Here is a 10,039-nt window from a genome sequence, read left to right as displayed (position 1 = left end):
TCTATAATAAATATTCATTCTATTGATGATAACATGAAATATTCTTTTATTGATGATTATTATCAAAGGCAAACCATGTAGAGAGATAGGGCTGGTAGGCACTGTCACAGCAGCAACCCTCTTTATGTGGACACTGCACCGTGCCCGCCACATAAGGCAGCCATCACACACAGGTAGGGTAGGCAGTGTGGCCTGGGTGGGAGCCTCCTCAGTCTACTGCAGGTAGTCTCTCAAATATTCATGCCTGGTATTTGGACCTTGAAATAAATTCAGGCTATGCTTGATTCTTCTGTAAAGGCAGTGATCAGGCCAGGGATTATGATCATAACCTTCTGTGATGAGGAGGAAAACCAAGAGGTAAACCAAGATTCTGCTACTGTAACACATGTTTCTCACCTAAAACGTGTTTATAAACATATTTTAGTGCACTGTTTGGCTGTAATACAAGAATTTGTGAACAAGGAGAAGGCGCCATACTGTTTCTGTTACTGTATTGTATAAACAAGGGCTGAAATCAAACTGTAAAACTAAGCAGTGTTGATCAAGTATTAGAGTTACTGTGTTGTTTTTTTCTTGCCTTGAATGTTATCAGAAACATATTTAAATTTATTTTTTAACTGTAAGTTGAGATCATTTGTTCGCAGCCAGTCACCATACTGTTTCCTGTGGAAAAAAAATGGCTAAACTTGCATTATGTCACCCACAAGCAGGGATGTGTATTAGTGGGGTGTGGTGCATTGTATTCTGGTAGTTGTAGGTTCTCTACCTCTTGAGCAACAACATATGGCACTAATTTTAAATGTATTTGCGTCTTTCTACTGAGTAGACGGCCCATATTGATGAAAAGACGATCTTTCCGGCTGTAAAATACTTCTTTAATGCAGGTTAAGGCAATTCCATGATCAACATTTATTGAGTTTATTTTAATAATCAAATTAATAAAGACTGGATGATTGTTAATTATTAGATACAACAATTTTTTATTTATTTATTTTTTTAAATCATAAAGAGAATTACAAGCACAACATACGGTCTCCTCTTTTCTCTTTCTGACTTGGCATAATGGAAAGACTACTTGTACCCCACTGTGTTCATCCCCCTCTCTATCCTTTGATGATTTTCTAAGTGTGGCCTCATTGTTCACTTCATTAAACTGAAAGCCATAAATTCGACACCCCTCATCCCAAACACACATACGCACACATAGCGGACGTACTCACACATGCACACACGGCACAAACGCCCCTTATTTATCAGGTGTGGCTGGTGACAGCTCCTTGGTTGGTGCTGGATTTACAACCCAAAAACGCCCGAGCTGTGCATGTGTGCGTGATTGAGGGTGTGTTTGTGTCCTGCTCGGATAGTGTAGAGTGGAAAGAGGTAGTGAAAAGAGGGAATGAGATGTAGATAAATAACCGTTTTAGAAGATTCCTCCTTTCGCTGCGGGCAGTGTGCAAGAGTGGAAAAAAAGAGGAAAGTGGTGAGAGCGAGACATAGAGACAGAGTGAGGGAGAGAGTATCAGAGCAGGCAGTACAATACTTAGATTCAGTCCATCTCACTCAAAATGGCTGCACACCACAGTCCATCACTGCTTAATAGAGATCACACACAAAACACCTATGACCACACACACGTGTACACACACATACATGGTGCAATGGAGTGCAGTAGATTACATTCAAATCACCACTATCTGAAAGTAATGGGAAGTGATGGCTGGAGCCCACATCAGCTTCCCCCTCGTAAAAACCAGATGCCACATCAGTATGTTGCTTCAGTGTGCAACAGTACAGCACTACTCGGATCACTCTCACACCTCTCTGAACTGTTAATCCATTAAAATTTGTGTTTTCTGTGTCGCTGGTGACAAAACATTCCTCTTATCAACTAAAACACTTAAGATAAATGTCACTTGAATGCATCATTGGGAGTAAACAAAGTTAAGAATCTTATCTGAGGATCAAAGACATGATACAGTACGTGAATGTACAGTGCAAATCTGTAGATTTATATTTAATAGATTACAGTTTCTGTCATGTAGTGAAAATGCTTGAATCCTTAGGCCCTCAATTATTAATCTTAAATGCCAAAAAGACATCTGTAAACAGCAGACATCGGCACTCAAAAAAGTTTATTTTTTGACACAAAAGGTTCCTGCATCACATCTGGGGGCATGGGTGGATTATGAGACAATGTGTCCCTGGGCACAGATATGCACAAGGCCCCACCACCATTCCTACATACAGCAAGACATGCAGACTTTAAGGCCCTGGCACACCAAGCAGATGGTCGGCAGTCAGTTAAAGTTGGGCTGTTAGTGAGCATCTGATACCTTCGTTGATGCAGTGTGTCCCGCATCATTGGCCCTTATCAGTATTAGTTGACTCTTTTTTTCGCCAATTCAGCGTGTTGAATCAGCATCGCCAACTGCAAAGAAATGGAAGTGAGGAAAGTAAACAAAGAGCAAATTCAAGAGGGAGTGAGACCAAAACAAATTTAGCATATCAAGAAAGATTATTTTCTTTAGCAGAAACATTTTGTGATGGTTTGTGTTATTTGCGTTCTTTCAACATTGGATCGTGTTGTTAATGTGCTTACTGGCTAACTAATGTCAAGACAGTCTTCTGGTTTCCTTTTCTGAATGAGATTCACAGAATACCCCTGTCTGCTGGTGTGGAGAGTTATTTCCTCTCACACTGGTGCAGAGCGCATGTGCTGGTTGAGCATCGGCTGTGGTCTTTGCGATGACTTCATGTGTCAACTTTTTTGGGCGACTCAGCAGGGGGCCTTCGTTGCCTCTAGTTCTCTGAGGTTGGTTTGGTGTGTCTTGGCTGTTTAAATTGTCTGCATTTACGTAATGCTTTTCTCGTCTTAGCTACTACTCAAAGTGTTTAACAGGACAAGCCAGCATTCACTCATTCACACACACATTTACACACTGGTGGCAGAGTCACCTGCTCATCAGGAGCAATATCCATGCAAATGCACACTCACACACCAGTGTCACACACAGGAAGCAATTTAGGGTTCAGCGTGTTGCCCAAGGACGCTTCGACATGTGGACTTCAGGCGATTGAACCACAGACCTTATGATTAGTAGACGACTGCTCTAGCCAATACTTTAATAATTTAACCTCTTTTTTAGCTACGACCAGGAAGCTCTGCAGCTCACTCTTTCTGTTGGTTGGTTGGTCCACAAAAATTTCCTTGTTTTGTTCCTTGTTTTCTCTTTATAGTTGTTCTGCATCTTTTTGTGGTTTTGTGGTAATTCTGTATGTGGTCATTTTGTGTCGCTTGCGGCTGCTTTGTGAGTCCGTAGTTCTGATTTTTTCGGTCTTTTGTATTTCTTTGTAGCCAATTTGTGTCTGAAGTTATTTTGCCCCTTTTTGTAGTTACTTTGTGTCTCTTTGCAGTTCCTTCGCATCTCTTCGTAGTCTTTTTATGTCTCTTCCTGGTCGGTACGTGTTAATATCGGTGACATTTTGCAGGTGAAGGCCGTGAGGGCCCCTGACATTTTGGACCCCTGGGCCTGTGCCCCGGTTGGCCCGTTCAAGTAATCCATCCATGTCTATGCGGTCTGACAGAGGTGAAATCACAACTTTTCAGAAATGAAGAGAAATGAGGCCATATTTTTTTTTATCATTGTCAGTCATGGGACTTACTCAGCACATAATGCACTTTGGTAGCCTTCACCTCAACATGAACACAATAAAATATACAAAATGTTGTCAGCATGTCAGAGAAACCTCATATCACCAGTTGACCGTTGCACATACAGGGATTCTGCAGGACACTGACAGTAATTCCATTCCTCCCCTCTTCCTCTTTTCAATCAGATGGCATCTGTATCTATCCTCACAATAACCGAGGGTAACACTCCTGATGTTGTCTGCCATGTGTGAAACTAATCAGAGCCAAAACCTGGTGTGTGTGAGTGTGTGTGTGTGGGTGGGTGTGTCTGCTTGCAATAGCCACTGGCACCTTGTTGTAAAGTCAATGATGCTGCTGCTTGTTCTACATTTCCCCCTTTCACACAGACACACACACACATTCCCGCACCCATATACAATCTGTCTCTCTCCATACACACCCCACAAGCTACATTGCTTGTACACAGGCAGCTGGTGATGAACAAATATTCTCTCTGTTGAAGAGTGTGTGGGCATAAATGCCTCGGTGTATGTGTGTGTGTGTGTGTGTGTGTGTGTGTGTGTGTGTGTGTGTGTGTGTTTGCAAAATGGGAATCACTCGATTGTGTCGACAGCAGCCGCCTTCCCGCCCTCCGGCACTGTGGCTCCTGATTGGGTATCTCGTTAGTCAATTACCTCATTAGTGGGTATCCCGTTGAGGGACCACGCTCCTCTGACAAAAAATAAATAAATCCGTCCTTTTCGTTTTGCTTGGATGCTGCTCTTCACAAGACTTCTTACAGAATGGAATTTCTATGTTCCACAGTTGCAGTTAAGCCGCCTCCTCATTGCTCATTTACAGACGTGACCGCTTTATGCTAGTCCCAGAAGGGCGTGAGTAAAATAGTCAGAATACACATCTGACAGGGTCTTGTTGCCACCCCGCTGTGAGGATGTTGTGGTCCTGCTGTTCTCGAGCATAGCCACTGCATCTGTAGGGAGTCCCCTTCGTATCAAATATGCTTGATTTTTGCAAAGAATCATGGATCCTCTCACAGTGGACAGTGGCATATTAGCATTCAGCAGAATGTGAAATCTGCGTGAGGCAACTACCTAAGTGTCTTTTCTTGCCCACTGTTTTAACTACCACTCAAGGCTTACTTATACTCCCTTTACGTTTGAAAATAGATAGATATGTCTCTTTCAAACGTTGTAAACGCCACTACCCTTAAACTTGCGTCCTATATGACGGCATAGATACAGCCAATAGATGGCACTAGAGGGCAGGGTCAAAAGTTTCATTCAACAACAAACAAGGCGACAGGGGAGGATGTTGTAATATTGTAGAAAGTGGTGGTCTGTGCAGCCATTATGTACATACATGCTGAATTGTGGACAGATAATTATTTTCTAATATATTGCCAACTTGTTCCATTCCACTACTATTTAAATTTCTTCATCATCTCCCGCGGTCGTATCTGGCTTGAACTACGCTACACTGCCTCCACGATCTCCAGTGGTACTGCTATGTTTCCTCCATATCTGTAAGCTTTCAGAAAACATGGACAACTGTGGAGGAAATGAACGCAAAGTACTTACAAAAGGGTCCGTCAATCTCTGTCTCCGTATCTAACGCTGAGCATAAATGAGCCCTTACTTGTCTGTTGGGTGGGTCCATAAATAGCAAAGAAGAATAGAGAGATAGAGATCACACCAGAAACAAAACAAACTTATTTTTTGAATTCTTTACTACATTGCATTTTGTAAAGCAGAACCTTGTGCCAGTCACTGCTCCTCCAATGTCTGTAATATTCACTAATCTGAACATTACATGGTAGCCTCGGCTACTGGTGCTTGAATGGATGAATGTGACATGTAGTGTAAAAGCACCGTGAGTGGTCAGAAGACTAGAAAGGCACTAGATTAGTGCAGTCCATTTACCATTTACCATTTACACTGGGAAAGTGGACTATAGTGTCTGATGAATCGCTGAATGGATTCCCAGGGAGTCAGAATGGTTCACCAGAAGTACTTGTCAGACGGTAGAATAGCGTCTGACCCACTCCCCCCATACAGTACCTTTCCAACTTTGTAATTGGGAGCTGCATGTGAACATTTCTGTAACTCTATGAAACTGGCAATTCGCAATTGATGCACACTTCACGAAGCAATTGGCAGCGTCTCTGAGGAGAGTTGGCAGGCTTTGAACTTTTCTCTCATGTCATTTTTTAAAATCTTACCACTTCTTGAATGTGTGCGAAAAGTGTGCCTGTGTGTGTGTGTGTGTGTGTGTGTGTGTGTCCTAAGTCTGGACAGGTTGGTGTGTGGCGTGAGGGATAGGCTATGGGATGTGACCGAGAGAAAACAAAAAGAGACATAGCGTTAATGTTATGAAAAAAATATTTCTGATGTAATGGCAAAATCATTCGAATAATAATACAGCAATGAAGAGAAATGACAAAATAATATGATGATAATATAATAATCTTTATCACCATATCATACCATATTTATACCATAATGAGGTGTGAGGCCAGACTGAGGCATTTGATAGCAACTTAGCAACTGGAAGCCCAGTTGGGGCGGGTCAGCAAAGGACCATCCATTTAGTTGTTGTTGTTTTTGTTAGTTTAGTTCAAGATTTTTATTTTGGGGAAGACTTGCCTAGAGCTGCTCCCAGGCTCATAGGACGATGCTGGCCCATTGCAGAAGCTTTGTCCTGCTCTGGACAACTTCTAGATCACTTTGAAGGACTTTATCTGCTGACTGATGACTTTTTGTCTGTCCGTCCCATCCTTGTGAACACAATATCTCAAGAACGCCTCGAGGGAACTTCTTCAAATTTGGCACAAATGTCCACTTGGACTCATCAATGAATTAATAACTTGTTGGTGGTCTTTGGTCAATGGACAATGTTACTGTGACCTTGTCTGTCTCATTCTCGTGAATGTGATATCTCCAGAACACCCTTAGGGAATTTCTTCAAATTTGTCACAAATGTCCACTTGGACTCATAAACTAAATGATTACTTGTTGGTGGCCATAGGTCAAAGGTTAAGCTCACTGTGACCTTGTCTGTCTCATTTTCTTGAACAACAATATTTCCAGAATACCATGGAACAAACATTCACTTGGATTCAGTGATGAAAGAATGATCTTTTTGATCTTTTTTATGAACCTAACCAAGGAGTTACATAGCCTAAACCTGAACGTGTAGTTTCCGTGCAGCTGCCATTTCATAATGTTAACCATGTGTTTCAAACTGAGACCCTTTCCAGTCCTATAGGCTAGAAACTGTTTCATTGACCATCAGTACTGTAGGGGTGCTAATTTAGGAAACACTTCTGTGAGTTGTATTCAGAGGGCAGGAACGTAGGACTTATGTAGTTGTATGGGTTTGAGGACTCTGTTTCTTTTTGAGGTTGTGAGATGACATGTCATAGATTCACTTTGTAAGTTGAAGAGGCTGTACACAAGACCAACCGTTTAAATCAGTCTCAAATTGTGATACAGCAGTTTGCAATTATAGGCTCACACTCAAAAAAACAGTATTAAAAAGAAACTTCACCTGACAGTGTCTTGTATTAGTGCTAAAATATCCCTCAACTCATGCTGCCAATGTCTCTGTTAGCTTTTACAGAAAGAAGGTGTTTGACTAAAAATACAATTGTCATTGCATGGAAACAGAAGGACAGTGCTGCTCTTTCTTGTGGGTTACTAATGAATTCCCTCTAAGCTTTGCCTGCTGCACTGTGCGCTCTTGTTTCATGAGAACTCACAGACACGTCAAACACAATACAAAACATAATCTATGTAAAAGGGTCGTTAAAAGATTTGCCATGTTCCGTTGTGCCCGCCACAATTACAGCAATACGGATTGTGTACAGAGAAGAAATTGCAGATTGATTCAAGCATTTGTCAGCTGTTGGCTCCAGGATCCAAAGAGACGGGGCTTGTCATCTCAAATCGTACAAAACAAAGTGATTGCTGTGATCAGAACAACTGCACTGTAATGGACACAAATAAATAGGTTTTTGGAAAAATAACAATCATATATGTAACCTCGTTAGAGCCAGGAGTACCACTCTACGGAGAGCCAACAGGCATAAACAAGGACAAGTTGCCATGTTCAGTTCTGCCAGCGTTACTTTGAACAAGACACTGATGGCTCTACCTGCGTGCGAGACAGAGGCTGCTCTGGATGAGGCTTAATATACAGTTGAATAAGTAAAGTATGTAATGTGAACCTTAGTTTCCTCGGTTTCTAGGACATGCTGGAATACATTACATCTGCCTTTCAGTATGTCTACTTTTTGGGGGCGACTGCAAAGAACCATTCAGGAAAGTGGATTACTCATGCAAGTCTCTACAGCTCGACCATCTCATTCCTTCTCATTTTCTCCCCTCTCTTTCTCCCTCTCACACATACATTTCCATTTTATTTTTTAGGCACAGACTCCTATCCCCCTCCTCCCCCCCCCCCCTCACTCCCTATCTACAATTCTCTAGCCTGAATGTTTTACATCTTGTACCTCCCATTTTTCCCCTTCACCCTCTTTCTCTGTCTCCCTCCCTCTGTCTTCCTTCCTTCCTTCACCTTTTTTTTCCCTCCCCTCATCTCCTTCCCTTACATCTCTTCACCTCATTCTCCCTCCTTTCCTTCTCCCTCTTTCTGTCCTCTCATACACATTTTGCCTCTCCTCTTGTTTTATTGCCTTCTTTCCTCTCTTTGCCCATTTCCCTCTCTCTCGGGTCCCTCTCTTTCTCTCATCCTATATTCTCCTTCTTCCTCCTGCTCTCCTCTTCACACCCTTCTATATCTCCTACCTCACACCCCTCCCTCCACTTCCCCTCCACTCTCCTCTCTTGTTCTTTCTCTTCCTCTCTGTCTGTCTCTCTCTCTCAGGACACGAACCTCACACATGGCTTATTGATTTCTGAAAGCAACACGCAGACGTACAGCCCGTGTAGGTCCCGCAAATCTGCGCGGAGAGGATTTGATGCACACATGCAGTTAGGTACATGCATGCAGACGGTTTGTACAGCATGCACACCCCTGAGTCGTGCAGTGAATATTTAGATGATGCCAGAATGATTAACACCGGGGTTTTTGATGGGGAGAAGGAGGGAGGGAGGAAGAAGGGAGAGAGACTATGCCTGTAGATGGCAGAAGAGTGCTTTAAGGGAACGTGTGGGAGCAGATTTCACACAAACACACACACACACACACACACACACACACACATTCAAGCACGCAAGCACACTCACCCACACATATTCTCATTAACCCTCATACAGACGCATTTATATAGCTACACCTGTGAGGATATTCCTCCGCCTTACATAAATTCCCTAAACTGATTTCAGACAAACACACACACCCTTCAGCACACACACACACACACACACAAACATGAACGCTGTAGATTACACTGAAGCCGCACTCAGACTGAAAATAATTGGTCAAGAAATCAGAAGTGAATACTTTGATTATGATATGGGAATGAAATTGACCAGTAACACGACTGGTTTACCAAATGAGGTTTGCATGTTTGAGACTCCTTCTGAAAGCCTCCAGACGTTTCACTAAATGAAGATTTCTATCAAAGTTTTATTGAATATGGCAAAACTGTGTTTCCTTTGAGGAATGGAAGTGGTTGTTTTTGTCTAGAAAAGTGCATTTGTTTTTGTGGCAGCAAGCCTTTTTAAAAACATTATTTAATTAATGAATAAAAAAGTCCTTTGGGCAGTTGATTGGTTTAACTTTACTGGATCAGATTATCAGATAAAGACAAAGTACGTAACAAGATAGTATGAAATTAAAGATAAGGAACCATTTGCATGATAGTAGTTAACAAATTACATTAAAAGTCTGATTTACTTCTTGATTTTCAATCGTTTTTGATGCTCATATTCAACAGTGTCAGGTGTTTGCTGGTAGTGCGTGAGCCTCAAATGACCTTGTGTAGCGCAACTATTTCATTTCCAGTGATAGCATTGCAGTTATAAGTCCACATAATTAAAACTCACTCACTTTCCTTTCTACAAACGGTGAGGTTTCCAAGAGCTGCACCCACGAGCTCCCAGCTCTCTTAACTCAAATGGCCTCAAGATCAAGGACTCAACATCATCTCCAGTCTGAGCACAGCCCCATTCATAACCTTGAAGGAAAACCACATGCCATGCAGTAAAAAACGGATGGTCTGAGATGGGTTCTGATGCCATGGCTTCCTCTCAGGGTAAATAAAAAATTGATGTATGTGAAAAACAGATACCCACACAGTTCATTCAGTAGTTGAAATCAGCTTAGAGCGTCTCAGAATCAAACCTAAGCCTCATATTCCACCATTCACTGGGCGACTATTCACATCCGCTCTGTCTCTACTTGCTGAAGCTGTGATAAGTGTGG

Source organism: Epinephelus lanceolatus, chromosome 16 (assembly GCF_041903045.1).
Source record: "Epinephelus lanceolatus isolate andai-2023 chromosome 16, ASM4190304v1, whole genome shotgun sequence".
NCBI lineage: Eukaryota > Metazoa > Chordata > Actinopteri > Perciformes > Serranidae > Epinephelus > Epinephelus lanceolatus.
Note: the sequence above shows the minus strand (reverse complement) of the source record.